The sequence below is a fragment of the Thermobia domestica genome, chromosome 6 (assembly GCF_964235325.1).
Source record: "Thermobia domestica chromosome 6, izTheDome1.hap1.1, whole genome shotgun sequence".
NCBI lineage: Eukaryota > Metazoa > Arthropoda > Insecta > Zygentoma > Lepismatidae > Thermobia > Thermobia domestica.
In genome coordinates, this window is record NC_137459.1 from 145,062,311 (window position 1) to 145,084,415 (window position 22,105).

The window sequence follows — 22,105 nt, forward strand, 5'->3', positions numbered from 1 at the left end:
TCCGCAGCAAAAAACATGAGCATGTAAGTTTATTGTGAAACGACGAAGTTTTTTGCTCCAAAATAAGTGTGCAGGGGAGGACGCCGAGGTTTCTCCTGGCGTGATTCGTGCCACTTAGACGTTATGTTGATTCGATGCGCTGTTAGGCGTAGTTTCACAATAAACTTACATGCTCATGTTGCAGGTTTTTTGCTGTGGACTGTACATATTTAAAATTTCAAAAGTACTTTTGTATATACGTCTACACTGTTCCGATCTATCCTTACAAGGAAGGGCCATGCAGTGGCTTCACTCAGATCCGAACGAGACAATTGTGTCTGCATTTGATATGTTATAACTAGATGGATCCCAAAGTTATACGTGCCACCAAGCGGAATATCGTGAGATTCAACATACTTTGTAATATAAGAACCACAAAAAATTACCTGGCAGAATAGTTTGAACCGAGTCATTTTTTCTGAAACGGTTGGGTAAGTGGAAAACTCGGCTAACACGTATCCCATCATTTTCAACGACAAACTTTTAGGGGTTAAAAACTTTGTCCCAGGGCCCTTCGCAGGGTCCCAGACGGGGTCCAACTCAAAATTTTCAAATGACAAGGGGGGTTAAGTGGCTCATAATTTGAAAGCTGTTGTAAAATGAAAGAAAATGTTGCGAGTCTCGACTATCTACAACAACCCTGTGCAAAATGGCGACGGGTTAAAATGTAAACAAAAACTTAATTGAAAGGTCCATGGTCACCCCTATAAATCGGAAACGGTGAGACAAATGTGAAAACAGGAAAAGAATTGTGGCATTATTTTCAAAGTACAACGATTTAAGTGAAAACGTCTTGTCCCAGGGTCCCCACATGGTCCCAAAGTTTCAAATGACAAGAGATTTAGCACATCGTTTGAAAGCTCTTGTTAAGTGAAAGAAGATGGAGCACGTCTCGACTTTGTACGACAACCCTGTCCAAAATTGCGGCTTGTCAAAATATAAACAAAAGCTTAATTGAAAATCTACGATCACTTTGAATCCAAGATGGCCGCTTAAAACCTATATCGAAAGGATAAGCATACCAAAATGCTGAAGCTAGGAAAACCAAATTTGGCATGAATGTTGATCAGTAGGTGACGAAAAGATGCGAAATGTTCAAAAACGCAACTTCTTGAGTTCAAAATGCCGTAATATGAAACGAACGCATGTCCAGCTCAAACCACTGGTTTTGGAGAAGCGAAATGTGGTATTTACATTTATGGCTAATAGTAGATTACCACAAAATATCAAAGAGTATAATCTATAACCCAATATGGCTGTCAGAGTGAAAAATCAGTTTGTATATACATATGTTATTTCTTGGAATACTGTGACTAAACCAACAAAGTTTGACGCAGCTCGAAGTACTGAAATGACTTACACATGGTTTAGTACTACTCGCCAATCTTGCAAACGAATGTCTTTTTGTATATTTGGTATTGCTTGGAGAATTGCGATCAAACCAACGAATAACATACAAATGTAACCATTACGAATAGGTTACAATAGAGCCACCAACCTACTGGTGCAGCAAGTCCTTTATGAATGAACTACGTATGACAAAATTATAATAATACCCGAAGGTATTCAAATTTTGTTTAGCATGATGAGTAGGAAGTCAGAGTTGTGTGTTAATCGCATATTCGTTATATTCAAGTAAATGATGTCGAAGGAACCGCGACGAACGTGCATTAAGAACAAAACATATATGTGTTGTTACCGAAAGAAGTAATAGTTGAAGTGAATCGAAATTCAATTGTTCTTTAGTCTTCCTATTGTTTCTAAATACATAATAGAGAAAAATAGAGATTTAGATTTGTACTTAAGCGGTCATCTTGGATTCAAGGTGGCCATAGTTTTTCAATTAAGCTTTTGTTTACATTTTGACCCGCCGCAATTTTGGACAGGGTTGTCGAAGAAAGTCGAGACTTCCTCCATCTACTTTCATTTAACAAGATCTTGCAAACGACGATCTACCTAACCCCTCTTGCCATTTGAAACTTTATTGTTGGACCCCACCTGGGACCCTGGGACAAGGCGTTTTAACTTAAATTGTACTTTGAAAATAATGCCACACTTCCTTTCCTATTTTCACATTTGTCTCACCGTTTCCGATTTATAGGGGTGACCATGGACTTTTCAATTAAGTTTTTGTTTACATTTTGACCCTCCGCCATTTTGCACAGGGTTGTAGAGAATCGAGACTTGCTGCATTTTCTTTCATTTTACAACAGCTTTCAAACGATGTGCTACTTAACCCCCTTGCCATTTGAAAATTTTGAGCTGGACCCCGTATGGGACTCTGGGGCAAACTTTTTTATCCGAAAAAGTGTGTCCCTAAAAATAATGGGATACGTATTGTCCGAGTTTTACATTTACCCAACCGTTTCCGAACAAATGATTCTGTTGAAACTATTCTGCCAGCTTTACAGCTTTTATATTACAAAATATGTTGTAACTCACGACATTCTACCCGGTGGCACGTATAACTTTGGGATTCGTCTAGTTATAACATATCAAATGCAAACACAATGGTCTTGTTCAGATCTCAGCGGAGCCACTGCGTGACCCTTCCTTGTTATTCTGAATTTAATAAAATGATAAAACAAAAAGGCATTTTTCTTAATCAGGGTGTCTACTGGAATACCAGAAAGTAAATTCATGACTTCTTCATGACTTTTCATGACCTTTTTGTTCAAATTTTCATGACCATGGCGATAAAAATTTACCATTAGTAATAATAAACCCCTACCATCAGTGGTGCATCGGTTAAGATGAAGATCACATTATGTTCTTATTTGTCTAATGTGAACCTTAAAGAAAGAATCTAAAATTCTCCCGCCTTGTGCCCGAGCACAGAATAGCACTTACCTAAATACGGGCCAGCTCTTACCAGTGAATCAATCTATACTGTATTTGAAGTTTTAATTCTGAGTATAATCTAGCAGAAATTTTAATTCTGAGTAATCTAGCAGAAGTTTTAATTCTGAGTACATCTAGCAGAAATTTGTCTGAAATTGAGCACTCAGAGAACTGCCCAAAGACGACAAATTATAAAAGAAATTCGTTTAAAAAAAATCATCAAATTTAAAATCTGCAAACTCAAGCGAATAATATTATTTGCATAAGTTTAAAGGTCCAAAAATACACAATTTACATTTCTTAGAAGTAAAGAAATAGCAGATCAGAAAGTTGGACAGTAAAAAGTTGTTACTATATTACAGAGACTAGAAGATGAAATGGGGAGCAGCTAGGAAGACAATAAAGTACCAGTTACCCAGCACTAACTGGTGGGGGAAATTCTCACAATTACTGACCTGATACAACTGTTTCAGTACATGCAGTATGAGGTATAAAAGTATGAAGTATAAAAATATACTCTGAGATTTCAGATTTTCATGACCAGTTGGGTAAATAAAGGACTTTTTCATGGCTTTCATGACCATTAAGCAAAATATATGATTTTTTCATGACTTTCATGACTTTCATGACCAGTAGACACCCTGTTAATTAACCGAAACTGTTGGAATATATTATCAGGATTCACACACTCAAACTAAATAACCGAATTCACGGCTTTTTCACACTTCTCACGGTTCAAAAGATTTCAATTTCACGGCCGGAAAGTTTATAACAAAATAGGGGAACATGTCACCGATACGCGTGCCGTCGGCTGAGGTTCGATTGCATTTTCATCACGCAACTATTCGCTAGTACACTAATAGTGCGCCCATTTAGTTACGTAGTTTGTGAGGATAATAGATTTGGGACACGAGATTGTGAAAACCAGATAAAACTTAGGAATTATTTGAGAGCGAATTTAAAATGTATGATGTGGATTCTTGATTTCCAATAAATTATATAAAAAGTTACATTTCCACAAGAGAATTTGGGTGATAAAAGAGTATCATTCCATTCGAATCAGTCTTTTAAGTTGAGATATTGAGAAATTATTTACACATACTATAGCGTGAGCTAACAAAGCGCGAAGTTAGCAGATGTGTTTTGTAAACAGACAAGCAAACACAGCGTGAGACATTGTTTTTTTCAAAACGACATAAAAAAGAACGAGTCAGGATTGTAACTATGTGATGGTGTGCAACCGAAAAGGAGATTAAGAAGGATAACAGTGCCCATTCTTTTTCGATAATAATTCCGTAGGAAATCATTCTCAATCTTTTTCATTGTAGAATGATCCTGACTTTTTCCTGATTCAATACAGCTTATTGCATTCGTTCTGTCATCCAGGTGACTAAACACCAATGACCTTGCTTCCAGCTTCATAGAGTGAATGCAGTATGTCATCACAATGAAGTATTCAATCAAGGTTTTGATAACCTTTTTAACCTTGGAAGTGGATACACACGAATGTAAAGCATGAAGGTTGGCTGAGATCTTGTTTATAACATGTTAATAGTCAACAACTGACTTCCCACTGTATGTGTAAACAGCCATTAATTCCTGAAAGTAGAAAGAACGCATGAAAGAAATGTCCCAACGACGATTTATGAATTCAATAAACTGTTGTAGAATCAAGTTCAGCAACACTGTCTTCACCTTGTCATTCACGAAATTGAAATCACTCTGAAGTTAATAAATCGTAATTGTTCAGGCAGTTTTTCGAGACTGAGATTTGAAAATGAAATCTTTAAGTTTTACTTCCCACGCTTATGCCGATTAGGCTAAAGGAGACGGTGATGATGAGAGTTGAGTGAAATGGTGGAATGAAGAAAGTGGGAGGAAACGGGTGAACCCCTAGAAAACACACAAAGCCCACACCGCGCGAGCTGGGATCGAACCAGGGACCCCAAGCAACGGAGGTGAACGCTCTACCACTGAGCCACCGCGCCCCCGAGATTGAGATTTGACTGAAGAGTCTGAATTACAAATACTCTCTCCTTAGTCAGTAAACGCTAAACTAGTGTCGCGCTTGCTGTTATTATGCTAGGAATAGGAAGATCCACTTTCTGATATTTCGAGTCTCGAGGCGGAACCGTTTAAGTCGCTAACAGTATTTGCGAATGTGTTCTAGAATCTCCGTGGTCGTGTGCACCAACCAAGTTCAACTGTTGAACGAGGGTCATAACCAAGCACGATGAAAATGTCTGTTGCACCAACAACATTCAAGGTTAAGCCTCGTTCAAATGGTGGATAAACTTGGTTTTAGCTTGAAGAGCCGAATTTGAGGATTTAAACTTCGTTGATCCAAGTCAGTCCGTTTACATTCTACAATGTCTTTGTATTTTTCCATTAATGAAATTACAATACATTTCTCGTGTTCGGAACAAGATTTTTACTCGTGGTTTCATTACTTTTCCTAGATACAATGTATCTCATATCTATAAAATGAAGTACATGTTCTGAAGTTTGTTCTTGAAATACAAAAGCAAACAATAAATAAATAAAAATAAACGGTGTAGATTAGGAATATAGTTCTTTTTTAATTTTCAGGTAAAGTCTGTTAACTCGTAAAAAGAAATAAGGAGGATATGTAGCTAGAAAACCTGTGAGGCTGTAGCTTTAAACCAGAGAACCCACTAGAAATAAACTACATTATACTGTTTTTTTTTTTTTTTTTTTTTTTTCAAAATCAGCTCATATTGTTTTCGACAATGTATTTTCTAAACAATTTTTCAGTACAGGTTAACCTTAGGAGGGCATAAAAGTTATGTCTATAAATACACTATTTTCTTGTCAAAATTCCATGCAAACAGCGTAAAACTTATTATCTAGTTATTCCTCGAGTGGTATCAACCAATTGCGTACAATTGTAGGACACCCATACTAACTTAGCTACAGATAGTGAAAGCCATACGTCTCAAAACCACGCACCAAACTTTGCAAACTGCTCATTACAAGCTATATTTGAACCTATTACGGTTTACGCCAAGGTGAAGCTGAAGGGTTATAGTTGATGTGCGTCCGTATGGAACAGGCGAATTTGCGATGCGGGGTATACGTGTAAGCAAATTAAGGGTTCACTCGAGCAGACGGTTCTAACAAATAGAAAATTTATGGGTAAAATACGACGTGAAATATTTTTCATGAAGGAATGAAAGTGTGAATATACGTAATAACCATCTATCACAGCACACTGAAATGAATTATTAGTGATAAAGAAATTATTGTATGTGTAAGTATGCTCTTCCACTATCCTCGTTTATGCGTATACCCCGTCGCTGACGCGACTGCTCCCTATGGAAGCAACCGCTCGCTATAGCTCGGGCCTCCCTACTGCGTTCCTACTCTAACTCGGTTGGATAGCATTCGTATTTTTAGTTGCCACACAGCACACGTTAGTTCGTGTTTTATACACAGTAGTTTTTATGCTATACGTCCACACTTTATTTATACGGTACTAAGCCATCCTGAAGTCAAACCGCAAGTAGTAATGGAGCTCGTCATTTAGTGCATGCTCTGCTAAAAGAAAGCTCTAACCTAACCTGAAAATGTAAGAAAGTGTCAAAATTTGGTAGAACCGTCTGCTCGAGTAATGAACAATTTAGTACAAAAAATACGTACCAATCCATAGTAGGTGATCACTATAAGCTAGTTTTGCATTGTAATTACATAATTATGAACAATACATTTTAACGCTGTTTCTATAATCACAGATTAGTTACATGTGTAACGAATGTATTTTGAGAAATTGCACCGCAAAACAGGAGGTTGATATTTTCCTCACTTGTCTTGCCTTATGGACTCACCACCATCGCTAATGTGCCTGCTTTCGCGGACAAAATCACGAGCGATCCTCAAATTGTGCCCTACTTGGAATAGATACAAGTTTAGGTTGTGTTGGGCACTTAGCACAGATTCGTGTGTGGTTTTTGCACTGCTAATGAGATAAACATTCTGTTCAATAAAGAATGATTTCTTTGTATTATTGACGATATTAATACGACAAACTGGGACCTTATCTCTCACAAGTATAATAATGCAGACATTTCCAAATACTATGTAAATGCAGTGTATGAAGTGATTATAGAAGTGTTGCAAAGCTGTGTCACACGCAATACGTTTCATTTTTATGCAAATAACAGTGGCGTATTTTGTGGGCTACCGGCAGTAGCCTTAGAATATTACGAAATAAAAGTGTTTTAATAAAACCTAATTTATATTGGTAATTTTATACTTTATTATCTTCTTTCAAAGTTACTAGTTTGTGAGAACTTTATGAAATTAGGAATTTCCGCTAGTTTCTTTGCACGGAGTCTGTTTCGCTTCTTAAGAGATCTTCGACTTGGCAACACAGCAGAAAATTACCTTCTCTTTCAGCAACAAACTTGTAGGGATTCACGTGAATACCTCCGAGGAAGAAAACTGTGGATCATCTGTGACGGTTTTCTTTTTACGGTTATCCGTAAACTGTGCTGATTATATACTTACTGGTGAAGTGTTGTGTTTTCATATATATATATATATATATATATATATATATATGTGTGTGTGTGTGTGTGTGTGTAGTGCAGTAGTGATACATACGCCTCTTTTGGAGGCAACTTTGATGAATGGCAGCCCAGTCGGGCGGAAATGGCGTGACTTTTGATCCCGACGTCAATACCGACTTTACCTTTAGAAGACCTGCAGCAACCACCTAGTCCCGCCATGGAAGTTACTGTCATTACCTCCATTTCCACCGAACCCCCGGCCAGTAGAGCTCACTCACAAACCACAACATTTGACTCCATACGTTATACATATTACTTCCAAATATCCCTCCAAGCCGGTTTTCAAAACTCATCCCATAGTTGTGGGCTGGGCTTGATTTAAGGCAAATGTGGTCGGCATACAGCATTCCGACATCGTAGGGCGCAATTTAATTAAGGCGACTTGTGACACCGCCACAAATATCAACGCCTTATTGCACAATGAGTTACTAACACAACAAGAACGAAAGTCGTATGTTCCACGTTACGCCGTTATCTCCATGAGCGTGATTAAAGGTGTCCGCACAGACATCTTTATAACGAACCTTATGGCGGACATCCAGTGTGGTGGCGCCAAAATTACACATGCGAGACGCATCGAACGCCAAGTGGGACCTTAACAGCCTGCAATCGCTTCTCCCGCTACAACTGTCTCAGCATCGGCTTCTTCTCCACCAACTACTCTTCCCTCGGCTCAGTCTTCCACAAGGGCTCCCACTACTACGGTGGTTTCGACGTTTGACAGTCAAATCAAATTCTACCATTGGAGTATTCTCTCTACTACTGTTGGTTCAAGGTCACCCTTTATGTTCCCCTGACCAAGCTGTGTCGCAACTGCCTTCGATACGGACATTTGGCCAGGACTTGCAAACCAGCCAATAGATGCAGCCACTGTGGTCCGACTCATGCATCTGACAAGTGTACCAATGCTGTGGTGTGCCTTCATCTCTGTGCAGCACACTCTCCTGATGAACCTGCCTGTCCTGAACGGAAGCACCAACAACGCCTACAGGAACTAATGGTTAAAAAGGGGCAATGAGTATGGAGATTGAGCAGAGCACCAGTTTCCAACAAGGTTTTGTAACTTCCAGAATGACGCACTTTATGAAATTATATAAGAAACATTTTGTTCACTTCTGTTGAGGTTGTAGTTGTTATCACACAAAAAACTTAATACTGATTCGTTGTCATCCACATACTACAACGTATGTATGTTCGTGCAACGTAGGCTTTACGTGCCTTACTCCATTAACACCAAGCGCGAACTCCTTGCTTCTGCCAACACTTGGGAAAAATCCCGTCGCCATGTCTCTGGTTGTCAGTCTCTTTTTAGATTTAGTATGAGAAATGCACAAGTTTATATATTCATACTTGATACCAATATAGTTGTACTATATTCAGTAGTTCTGGCAACACGTCTTTTAATTTCGTGAGAACAAAGAACTAGAAATTGCAATTAAATAAGTGTTGCGGACCAACTTTAAGAATTCAGTATATAACTGATGGATTCTTTACATTATAGTTCAATACAAAATCTATATATATAAAATTGAAAATCACTACGTTTGTGACTAAATCTCCTGAACCGCCCGACTGATCTCGATCAAATTTGTAACAGGGATGAGGTTCGAAGCTCGGCTGGTTTTAGGCTATTCACTTTGATGGTAGAACTCTGGGTTTGGGGGAGGGGGACGTGGCATAAAAATATAACTTAATAACTACTGAACCACTGCACCGATCTTGATCAAATTTTCAACATACATGAGTTTAGGGGCAGGAATTACTTTAGGCTATTCACCTTGACGATGCAACGTAGAGAAATTTAAAAATGATCAAATATGACCGATATTAGTGTTGAATCCACAGTTTTCGGGGTCGATGAGAGAAATAGTGACATTCCGTTGCTGTTTCAATCCAAGTTCAGCCCTGATGGTTGTGGGGATGGTGCAACGTAGGGAAGGGGATAAACATTTAAAAATGATCGAAAAAAACTAATATTAGTGTCGAATTCATAGTTTTAGGAGTAGCTGAGATTAACAGTGACAATTCTGATGCCGTGTGCCGCAGCACGGTGGAGGGGGAGGGGAATGTATATATAATAATGATCAAAAATGACCAATATTAGTGTCTAATCCATAGTTTTCGGGATCATTCAGATGAACAGTGACATTTCCGATTGGGTTTAAATCCAAAATCAGCCCCGCCACTTGGGGGAGGGGGAGAAATATATATAAAAATGATCGAAAATGGCCACTATCAGTGTTGAATTTGTAGTTGGGTCCCTTATATAAACAGTGCTACTTTCGATCCCGTTTAAATCCAAATTCAAACCCGCAATTTGGGGAAGGGGAAGGAAGAGATATTTAAAAATTATCGAAAATAACCGATATTAGTGCTGAATCCACATTTTTGGGGTCGCTGAGATGAACGGTGACACTTCCAATGCCATGGCCCCCAACATGGGGGAGGGTTTATATATATATATCGTGTGTTGCAAAATAAGTGTTACAACTCTTGGGAGGTGACTCCTGCCACTGAGACAAGAAAAAAAGTTCTCTTGAACTTTCGGCTATCGGACACAGTTTCGGATCTACAAGGTGCCGAAAGCGTGGGAAAATGACTTTCGGACGCCAATAGTTCGGAAACAATCTAACGTAAAGAGGGCGGGTAAAAAATTCACTGAAGAAGTCATACCTGCTCTATTGAATTTTCCATGTTCCACAATCCTACCATGCACGCGCAAGGGATTCCCCAAAGGAACGTAGGGAGTCCCGGATAATCTACCAAATGAAACTTGGTCTAAATGGATATGAATTGATAGGCTTTCTACCAGGTAACAATAATTCGTTTGTATTAATTCGATATCTGAAACAAATACAAAATGGCGGACACCTTCATGCCCGTTGTGTGTGGTTGCATAATCGCCAGGTACGGATGCTGGCCAACAGTGAAAGTTCTGAGTATTAAGTGTAGCGAATTTGTACTCAAATGTTGTACAAAGACATCTGGAGTGTCGGTACAGCATAACAGATGAAGCAGGATGATTCACATATGTGGAAACACTTAACGAAGAATGGCCAGAAATGCACTCATACTCAGTAAACGTGAGTTCAAAACGTCGGAAATGTAAGGATTAGCGTCAAGAACATGAAAGCCATTGCCAATTCACCAATAATATTCCTTCAAACGAATGTAATATGATGTGCACAGTTGCATACCAATAAGGATGCAACAACTGAGGCCAAGTTGAAATTGTGCAATTGGACTCACTAAGAAACTGGATAAACTAAAGGATTGTCTAGCGGAATCGCATGATCGATATTGAAATGTGGCCAATGTGTGTTGATATTAACATGTAGCTAGTGCGCTCAAACGGGTTGGGTTGATCCGACCCGAGTCGCGTCGGGTCAGCTCGAGTCGGGTTACGGGTCGAGTCGGGTCGGGTCAGTTCACTTTGGTCAACTGAGTTTAGGTTGAGCTTAAACTCGGCTGGAGTCGAAAGCTGCTGTTTTGCACTAGCTGCCTAATTAAAAATAGCAATTTTCAATTGATTTTATAGAAGCCATAAATCTATTTTGAACACTTGCAGCTAGTGTTTTTATGGTAAATGCTTATTGTTGTTCTTCTGTGTACTTTAATTTTTAAATGTGGAAGATTGATTTTATTAATCGACTGTAATATTAATATCTACGCCAATATGGAGTCTGGATTTAGAACAAAACTAGAAGTTGTTTAAGCAAGGCCAAAAGAAAGATTGGATATGGACACCAAGCCCAAGCAGGGCTGCGGTAGCTCAGTGGTAGAGAATTCATCTCTAGTGCATGGTGTCCATGATTCGATCCCAGCTTGTGCTAAGTGGGCTTTGTGGTGGAGAAACGCCGTGTAGTGGGTTTTCTCGAGGTTCTCCTGTTTCTCCCACTTTCTTCATTGCACCATTGCATTCATTTCTCATGGTCACCATATCCCTTAGCCTCGGTGCAGAATCGAGGGACCTTAAACTGAATATTTCATTTTATTTCACCAAGCCCAAGAACATCGATACAAGAATAAGATAAAGATTGGATATGCAAGACGAAGTGCATAGTAATCTTGCTCTTGGCCTTGTTTTGGTGATCACGAAGTAGCGATGAGCATATTTTCTTGCTTTCCGTATAGTATGAAAGACCATAATCAAAATCACACTTGGTCTTCATTTGTACCGATGAGGCGAGCATTCTTGGCTCTTGTATAGCATGAAAGACCACCAAGACTACGAAATGCAGGACCAAGACTTGACTGTGCAAGAGAAAGAACAAGACGGAGCATTGATGTCCAAGACCCAGGGTGCGAATTGTTTGAATTTCATTGGTCGGGCTGAAAGTGATGAAAGAAAATTAGTACTTTATAATTAATTATCATACTGTATTTTTAAATTTTAAATTACAAAATTCATATTATGTATCTTCTTACTTGCAACTATATATACTGTAAAATACGTTTTAATTACCGAGAAAGAAAAATCAAAGTGGCGCGGGTCCCGGAATCATAAGAACCGATTTTGGAATGAAAGTTGAAGGGTTGAAAGAAATCACAGGTGTTCTCCCATTTCCTCAACCCTTATCATTGTAGTTAAACTATTTCCTTTTGTCTCCGCCAAGGGACTCTTGCTACTGCCTTCTAAGAAGACCCCCTGCCGTCCGAGCAGGTGAGAACACTGATCTTGAATAAAAATGTCGTCACATAGAACTAAAGCAAGAAAAAAAAAAAAATTTCTCCCACGCCGGACACTGGTATCAGTTATAAAAAGAAATAACCAAACCTCGAAAGTGCCAAATATTCATTAAGATGCATATACAAATCCCCCGCTTGATCTAGCTAGTGGTTAACGTGTAAGATTTCGGTACACGTGGTCCGGATTTAATTCCCAGTGGGAGTGCATTTTGGCGTTCACCCAGTGTCGGGTCAGCTCGGGTCGGGTTGTCGGGTGAGGTCAATCGGATCAGATCACGGGTCGGGTCGGGTCGGTCTTCAACCCGACCTGGCCCGACCCGTTGAGAGCACTACATGTAGCTAATGGACAAATGTCAACATGTCGCACTACTGCTGGGACACCGTCTCACGTGCGAAAACTAGGAAAATAACGTTGTACATTCTGCTATTACATATGGTGCATTTTTTGGTAGAACGTAAATAGAACACGATTGTATTAATGTCCCTCTTTGTTTGGGACATTGTCCCACAGTCGACACATATGAAAAGAAATCTCTTAGTCCATGGTTCAAATTCTGATAGAGCGTGAAAATAACAAACTTGTATCATGTCCCACGTCTTCTGGGACATATGACGTACTCGAAATATAGGAAAACACCTTCAGAAATTCGTATCTTACACACAGTGCACATTCCAAGACAAAGACGAAACTGAACCCTTCTGGCACATTTAACACTACAGCTGGAATACCATACATATGGAAAATAAAACGACATGAGAAATAAGAAGAAACGTCTTAAAGCTCTGATTGTTCACAACTGTGCAGTAGGAGTAACAAAATGAAACACACAAGCATGTCGGGAGTCTGTACAAGGGCGCTTACCAAACAAAGTGGGTACTCCTCAAAGAAATGAATACAGAGAAAGTGAGGCTCCTTCGAACCTCACGGCTAGAGCACTCGCTTTTGCTCGCGTGGTCGTAGTTTCCAATCCTACTGGGAACCCACGGCCTCCGATTCAAGACCCGAGTAGTTATTTTCCTATTTTTCGCACGTGGGACGGTGTCTCAGCAGTAGTGGGACATGTTGACATTTGTCCATTAGCTACATGTTGATATCAACACACACATTGGCCACATTTCAATATCGATCATGCGATCCCACTAGTGACATTCATTTAGTTTACCCAGTTTCTTAGTGAGTCCAATTGCACAATTTCAACTTGGCCTCAGTTGTTGCATCCTTATAGGTATGCAACCGTGCACATCATATTGCATTCGTTTGAAGGAATATTATTGGTGAATTGGCAATGGCTTTCATGGCTTGACACTAACCCTTACATTTCCGACGCTTTGAACTCACGTTTACTGAGTATGAGAGAATTTCTGGGCATTTTTCGTTAAGTGTTACCACATATGTGAATTACCGTGCTTCATCTGTTATGCTGTACCGACACTCCAGATGCCTTTGTAGAGCATTTGTTAAACAATTTTAAATCGGTATTTAACAAGGTTCTGGGCCTATATTGTGTTTCATCTACAGCGTCTGCAGATTTTGGAACATCACGTGACCCTTATTTTGTAGAAAGTTCGGAGATTGTAAGAGTTCATTATATAAGGAAAGCATGTCATTCCCGACTATCCCAATACTTTTGATAGAATACATACGAGAGTCCCCCCCCCCCCCCACAGGACTGGAGTCCTTATTACACTGAGTCAGCGTTCCATGTATTTACTCTTCTGTAATGGGCGACATTAAGCACTGGTGCTCCCTTCCGACAGGACGGGAGGGGAGAGAGTCAAGTAGTTCTGGTATCCATCTTGAGGTGCAACATGTTTTGCATACAAATTCATATAATGATCAAAAATTTGATGTATCTCTGGCAGTGACGTAATCGTTCGATTAACATGCTTTATTACGTCAATAACTTTAGCAATCCGACGTTTATGTTGAGCCATGTAATGATACAGGGTAATATGATCAACAGGAAGACAGTCAGCTGGAGGCAGGGTACGAGCATATTTTCTGATCGAAATAGCCTGGATTTGTTTGATCTAACCCTTAGACATGTTTGATCTAACCCTTAAAAATGACAATCATATTTTGCTGGCAACTTGTGAGGAGCCATAACTCCTGGAGAGCTCGATACAGATATGCGAGACTCTCGTTTTTCTCTTTGTAACTCACACCATGCCATTTAAAGAAAGAAAAAAAAAAAACTATTTTCGTCTTAAAGTATTTAACCCACCATTCATTTAAAGTTGAATAGTAATGACGTCGTCTGAGCCAGTATTCCCATGAGCAGATGCATTTCGTTTCTACATGATTCGATAATTGATTGTTTAGTTTCCACGGGGTCTTGCCGTAAGCAAGAGAAACATCAGGTTGTATTTGCATGTCCAAAGTAGTGCTGCATGATCACTAAATGGTATAATCCGTAAATGAATAATCCGGTGACAGAAGCTATTAAGTCAGGTGTCGTATACCATCTATCAATCCTACTAGACATTTTTGAGTCATAGGTAAATTGAAGGTCCTGGCGGTGTTGTACCCAAAATGTCGTTAAGTCTGAGGGAGGAAATTAATTTTTGGAGAGCAGAAGAGGAAATAAACTTAGAGGTAGTGTCTATCCCACGATTCACAACATTAAAGTCCCCAGCGAATATTACTTTATTCGGCATAGTGGGAAAAAATTTCTTCATTGTAAAACCGCTCTCACGCATTTCTATTATTAGAACCACGTGGGGCATAAATGTTAATCAGAATAAGATCGTCGCAAGTTACGGAGATATTCTTGCCAAATACATTCTTAACCTCGACACCTCTTTTACATAATATTGCAGTGCCTCGGTGCTGAGGGCTCACGTTTACATAGGTTTGATACATGAGGAAGAAGTGAAAATTCTTAAGATCTACTTCTTGCATCAATATGAATTCAGATGTTTGCATGATAAAACTACGTAATAGATTACGATTACTAGAATATTTAACGAGATATAAGATCTTGAAGTGAAATTAGGAATTACTTGCATGAACGATGTGTATACACTTAAAAAAGTAAATAAACACAGAGCAAACACTTCCCTGCAGAACCTTGGAAGTTTCGATACATTTGTAAACACTATGTTTATGCTCATATAATGTAATCAAAAGCAATAGTCACGTAGTGTGAAACGAATGACAATAGGATATGCTTACCTCTCAAGGAGACACAAATAACATTTCTGCCCTTGAATAGGAAGGAAGCCTTAACACACAACACGTGCTTTGACTGTCGCATGGTAGCCTACAATGTTGTTAATCGACAGGAAAATAGGGGAACGTGTTATTCATTCGCTATTGCTATGCTGTTCTCACTTGTCACTGTTGCTAGAGCGGATACAGTCGGAAAAGTCCACAGAAACAACTCGCTTGTTTCCTTTTCGTTGTCGTTCAACCTTTTGGTTTTTCTTTTCTTGAAAACTGTATCACTCACTACAGGCACTAAAGGAAAAGGAGGCACTACTGCAACGGAGGTGGAAGGGGGAGGAGAGCGAACAGACTCTTCTTGTTTTTCCGGGCAGTCAGACGAAGAAACAGTATGCACAGCATGTTGTGTCTTACGTAGTTGTAAGGGTTGCTCACAGGTAACACCACTGTCTTGTTTCCTTTGCTCTGGTTCTGCTGGGGCAAGTGGTTCAGGTGGACTTCAAAGAAGGGGGAAGTCCTTATCACCATGGAGATTAACAACCTGGGAAACTATAGTGTGTTCCAATTCCATGTTTTGGCTATTAGGCTCATTAGTCATCTTTATAGCAATGTTCGGGGTGGTGGGCATTTTTCCAATCGAAAGGTCAGTCATCTTAAATCCAGTAAGAGGAATTAAAGGCACCTGAGCTTTCGTTTTGGGAGGACAGAAGCTTGCGACATACATAAGAACCAGGCAAATGAAGCACGTTTGTGGTTGAACTTCATACATCACAGTAGCACAACAACCCCGCATCACTATTTTTGAGGGAATATGTTTCCCTAAACACATTTGCACAATACGATTTCCATTGTAAATGGGAAAAGGTAGTGTATTGGATCACAGTTCTTCAGTTATAGAAATGACTTTTCCAAAGGGACAAAGCACAACACTGAGTTCGTAGTTACTAATTTCCAAAGGGAGATCCAAAATGCTTACACGAGTGTACTGTATATTAGCATTTGATATTTTGACCTGACTGTTTCATTTTCATGTCGGAAATCCATTGATTCCGGGTGTTGACGTAATAATGCGTCAACATCGTCTTGCAATTTGAATTTTAAATACAAACTATAATATTCATAGTGAAGTTGAATAGCTTCAAGATCGTGGATTGATAACTGTAACTCGTTAGTTAACCAAGTTTGGATTAGCGGGACCGAAAGCCGGATATTTCTTGTCGTCTTGTCAAATGCAAGCCGCACAGTATATTTTCGTAGGTTATTCATGGCTGAAAACAACACGGGAACCTATAAATAATTAACTGATTGGCACTGGTATTAAACTGTTAGTTTACACTAGTAGACTGTTTTTTTCCTGATACTAGACACATACAATTGAAGTACAGCTGAAATAATCGCTCAAGCAACGTCAAAACGGACTCAAAAGGCTCGTCGAGACCGCAGGCACACCACAGTGATGTTCACTACACTGCTGCTCACTGTAGGCTACAGGAGACGGTGATGATGAGAAATGAATGAAATGGTGGAATGAAGAAAGTGGGAGGAATCGGAAAAACCCCGATGAAACCCACGCACACGGTGTTTGTCCACCACAAAGTTAACTACGCGCGACCTGAGATTGAATCAAGGACCCCATGCAGCAGAAGTGACGGTTTACCACTGAGCCCCGGTACCCCCCTGTTCATTGAATGGATATAGCTTGTAGGGGCAGGAGTTTTTCGCAAGTTCCGAAATGGCAAAAGTTTTCCGACAAAGCCGAGAGGTGGTTTTTCAACGAACTACGCCAGATTGAGTAAGAAAATAGGTATTTTGAAGTCGTGACAAAATGCGATAACTGACATTTTGAGCGAAATATGCCGTAAAACGCGACGTGATGAACATTTTACTTGCATACAGAACCAAAGAGGAGGAAAATTTAAATTTCAGTAAATTTGCCTGTCTGCAATATGGCTTCCAATAACGAACACTGATTGTGAAGAGATTTTTTCTGAACTGCAGTTTGGTAATCAATGATAGAAGGCTGCAAATGAAAGAAGAAAATGTGGAAACGTGCAACATGCTGCACTTTTCATGAGAATAATAATTTGCTGACGAAATATACAAAATACTACGATAATGTTAAGTTTTTGGACTTGTAAAAGAAGAAAGAAGTAATTTGTTGTTAGTGACTGCATGAAGAATAACTTCATTGTCCTAAGTAGTACTATTGTTTATTACTTATATTAGGCCTATATTAGAGCTTGTAAAATAATTTACTTAGCGACAAAATGAGAAATATTTAAATGCGAAATGTTTAATTTCAAATTGCGAAAAACCCCTGCCCCTAGATATAGTACACATACAGAGGGTTATCAAAGTAATTCAAACACCTGAACAAAATTTATCTTGCTGATTCGTACGGCGCGAGGCCACGATTAGCCGACAAAACCACTCTGATTCGTAGTGGAATGGTGTATAAGTTACGAATGGTTTCCAGAGGAACATTGTATTACTCTTGTATGTATTGTAAAACAGTGTAATCAGCGAGGATGGAGGAGGAAATTTCCTCCAGAGTCTTAAGTTACAAAACTAATTACAGATGTTCAATAATATTGGGTCTGGGGCTAACCAGGTCGGGGTGTAGTTCAACTTGACGTTCATGAAACCACGCTTAAGGAGCTCCTTCAGTGTGAAATGACGCATTCTCATCTTGGAAAATTGTGAGAATGACCGGAAACATCATCTGGACCATAAGATGCTCGTGGTCGCCTAAAGTTACTGCCAATAAATTTGTTCTGTGAGTGTAATCACAGTACCCACGGAATATTAGGACACTCCACTCCAAGCACAACAAGAGTTATGGTACAGTCCATGTGATCTGAGTGGCTAAGCACTAGCACCAACATTGAAAGAATGTGGACTGGGTAGCGTAGTGGTCAATGCATCAGAATGGTAAGCCGGAGCATCAGAGTTAATATCTCGTTGCAGTAATTCATTTTCTCACTCTTTGTATTCCAATCGTCTTACTTCAAATTCTGATTTCTGAGACACACTTTTTCTTCCAAGCCTTCGGCTCTTCCCTGGAGCATTTTTCTCGAGAAAAATAAAACAGGAGTAAGAGAACAACTTCTAGGAATGAATGAATGATTATGATTTAATGGGGGAATCAGTAGCAAGGCTATTTGTCACCGTCACGATATAAAAGAATAAGGTCGCCAGGGAAGAGCAGTAAAGATACATTATATCCTACCAATTGCTTCTATCACTGGTCACGTGGCGGTGTAGCTCGCTGTGAAATGATGGAGTCCAATGGTATGTTTCTTTGCTTGCAAAGAGAATGTTGCCAAATTCATGTTAATATTTCTACTGTTACTGTTCCAGTGCTGTATGTAAAAAAAACATTGTTTCCCATTCCTTATTAAACCAACCAACATCTATATTTTTGTTGTTTCAAAATATAAACAAATTCTGAAAAAACAGCACTTGGGTTTCATTTTTTGCTCTAAATGAAACTTTTGACTCTACAACAATGTGTTTCTTTTAAATGTACCAGATCACATGAAACTGGGTGTTTTAGTTTAGCATCTCTATAGGATGTTTTTTGACACGGACTTATCAATTTCTTTTTATCAAGCTTATACTTCCTCCAGGTTAAAGCATTTTATTTCACCGACTCCTGATTCTTCATTGGGATTCGTGTAATTTATCCATTATTTATTTAGGATCGGTAGTTTGAATGGCTATCCTTATCTACTTTATTAAATTGGAATCATCAGGTTGATAAGAAATAGGTTGGGCTACATATATTTCCCAGACCGACAAGAGCAATGTGACAGATTTTCTTTTATAGTTGGTTTAAGTGCAGCATTAAAACCCTCCAAACTTCTGGTCACAGATATTACCCAATTTAAGAGTTATTACACGGACCCTACTGAAGAATTAGGACGCAATAATTTTATTTGGAGCCAAAACTGAAACCCAAAGACTGTTCTTCGAGAATCGACTTATTCTTTTAAAACAACAAAAACTTACTACAAGTTATGGCTGATTAAGTAAGAAATAGGAGACAGTGATAACCAGTTGAGAATGCTGTAAGAGCATAGCCAGAGCGAACTTAAAAAGAATGGAGAGATGAAACGAGAAGGATAACTGTGATTGTTCCTACATGTAAAAGTAAATCATTTCTCTGCACCTTATTCTGTTTCTCGCAAAAATTCACAAAATATAATATCTCTATGACTTACAGTATCCGAGATACGGTTCCTTAAATCTTCCGAGATCCGAACTTTTTTGGCCAATGTCTGGGGAACAGTGGCCAGTTGGGCAGCAGCCAGTTGATTAGTGGTCACCGGTTACCATTTGGTACCAAAATTTTCACCATCCTATTAGGTATTGATCATCACCAATATGAAATCTCTGTGACTTACAATTCGCTAGATATGGTTCCTTAAGGCCGTATCTAACGTTTTCAGTTGAGATAATCAATCCCTATATATAGTAGGGAAACAAAATTGATAAAGTTGCACAGAAAATGAATCCGTGGGAAATTCATTGCCAAAAGCTGCAACAGTTATTTTCTGTAAGTCCTTGTATCTAAGACTTAGAAAAGTATTGTTGCCAACATAACAAGTAGGTGTGTTGGTCGCCATATTGGTTCAAAAATGGCGGATCCAAAATTCATATAATACTTAAATTCAATTGAAATATTGGCATGTGTGGATAGAAAATTAAAGACTGAAACATCCACAACGCATTAAAATGTAACAAATATAGAATACAGAATCATTTGACGCCAATGAAGGTGAAAGTGTAATACCGAAGCGTGATATTATAATTTATTTCATGTTTTAGCGAAGATGATACTCCAGTCACTAAAGTTGGGTTTTGTCCAATTCTGCCAGCACCAGCTTCAGATTATGATACGATTTGCACAGCTATAATGAGATGTAAGTTGAGCCAGGAGCACACTGTTGTAACATTTGATCAGCCTATTTGCTGCAATGCAAATGAGTTTGTATGGTAGAATAAAGAGGAAACCTGTGGCGTGATAATTAGACTTGATGGATTTCATATGATTCTGGTGTACTTGTCAGCTCTAGGCCTACAGTTTGCTGGTTCAGGACTGGAAGATTGTTGGCTTGAAAATGGAATTTTCTCAGAAGTCATATCGTCAAATATAATAAAAGGTAAAATGTATAACCGTGCAATCAGAGCTCACAAACTTACCTTTGAAACTATTTGGTATATATTGATTAATGGATTTGTGGATTGGTTGAACAACTCAAGTGGAGGATGCGAATATGATGTCGTAGAGGAATAGGCATTAAGAATTGCTACATCTTTTCATAATGGAGATTATGAACAAGTCAGGAGCACGGTGAAGGAGTTAACGTGTAATCTTCCAGCATTTGTAACAAAACTACAGAAATTTGTAGATGAGCATGTAAATCAGTTAACTTTTAGATTTTGGTTTCCCTACTTGGAAACAGTGAATACATTTCTCAGCTTTATAAGAGCTGAACGTGAGGGAAACTGGCATAAGCACTTAGAAGCTTTCGAAAATATGTTACCTTTGATTGCTGCTCATAACAATACAACCTACACCAGATGTGGTCCAGTGTACCTTACATGCATGCGAGATTTGCCACACTTCGCCGGAGATGTTTATGCAGAGTTCACAGATGGTCATTTTGGTGTCAAAACAAGCAAGCCGCCGTTTGTAGAGATAGCAAATGGTATAATAAGCATTACTCGGAATGAATCTGCCCGACAGCGATGGGAATTCAGTTACAATGAACTTAGACATCTAGCTTAAGCGGTAAATCAGATCTTCAACATTGACATTCAAACACTGTTCATCCATAATGAAGAAGATAAGAAATGACTAGAGAGGGACATCACTGATGTATCAGTAATAAAAGAATAACTTGTGCCCTTTCAACTGTTTCGTGATATTAACAATAATTGAGAGAGATATTAACAGGAGATATAATCCCGGAAAATACTTCACATGACATTGTCAATGCTTTTGAAAATGGCAAACGGATTATTGAATCTATCATTGAGACACTTCTACTTCCTGAATCCCAAGTTAATTTGTTTGAGACTACACCAAAATCAATCAAACAATCAAAAAAAAAAAAAAAAAAATCAAAGAGAGAGACAAAAGTAAGATATCTGGAGTCTGCCACACAAGTTAATAAGCGACTAATTACATGCATAGCCTGATAACCAAATGTTAATGTTCGATTTCTCCTACAACATGAGTTATTTGAATATCTTCCATACTTGTTCAGATCGGATTTTTCACCTATCATTGACGTGACTGTTATAATCAGGTGTGCTATAATGAGTATACACCTCAACACAACTTATCAGACACAGAAACTGAAGTGGGGATGAAGAATCGTACGACTATAGATGACACTGTGAGAATTCAGAAATGAAACTTTCTTCTCGGATTACAATTACAGTTTTATAGTTAACTTTCAGGTCTCTTTCATGTAATGTATTTCACTGAAATTGTTTTCAATTTAAAGTATTAACAAATCAGTAACATTAATTCCTCTAACTAGGAATTTCAGTAAGGTGACCTAACAATCTTGACCTTAAAGACACAAAAAATGACTTAAATAATGTATAAAAGTACTTTAATTTATTTGTATGCATCCTAACAAGTAAGCTTTCATTTGATACCCCACATGACTACATTCTAATTAACTTGTATTATGTAATTTGTCATTATGTACGCCATTTTTGAACCAACATGGCGGCCACCCTACCAATTGCCGAGGTTGGCAAC

The 22,105-nt window shown here is 38.8% G+C and overlaps 1 protein-coding gene across 2 annotated transcripts in view; it reads right to left on the minus strand.

Moving 5' to 3' along the window:
* LOC145688244 (dynamin-1-like protein) overlaps positions 1-22,105 on the minus strand; it is a 249,717-nt gene that overhangs the window by 150,112 nt on the left and 77,500 nt on the right. The gene's annotated exons all lie outside the window — the stretch shown is intronic.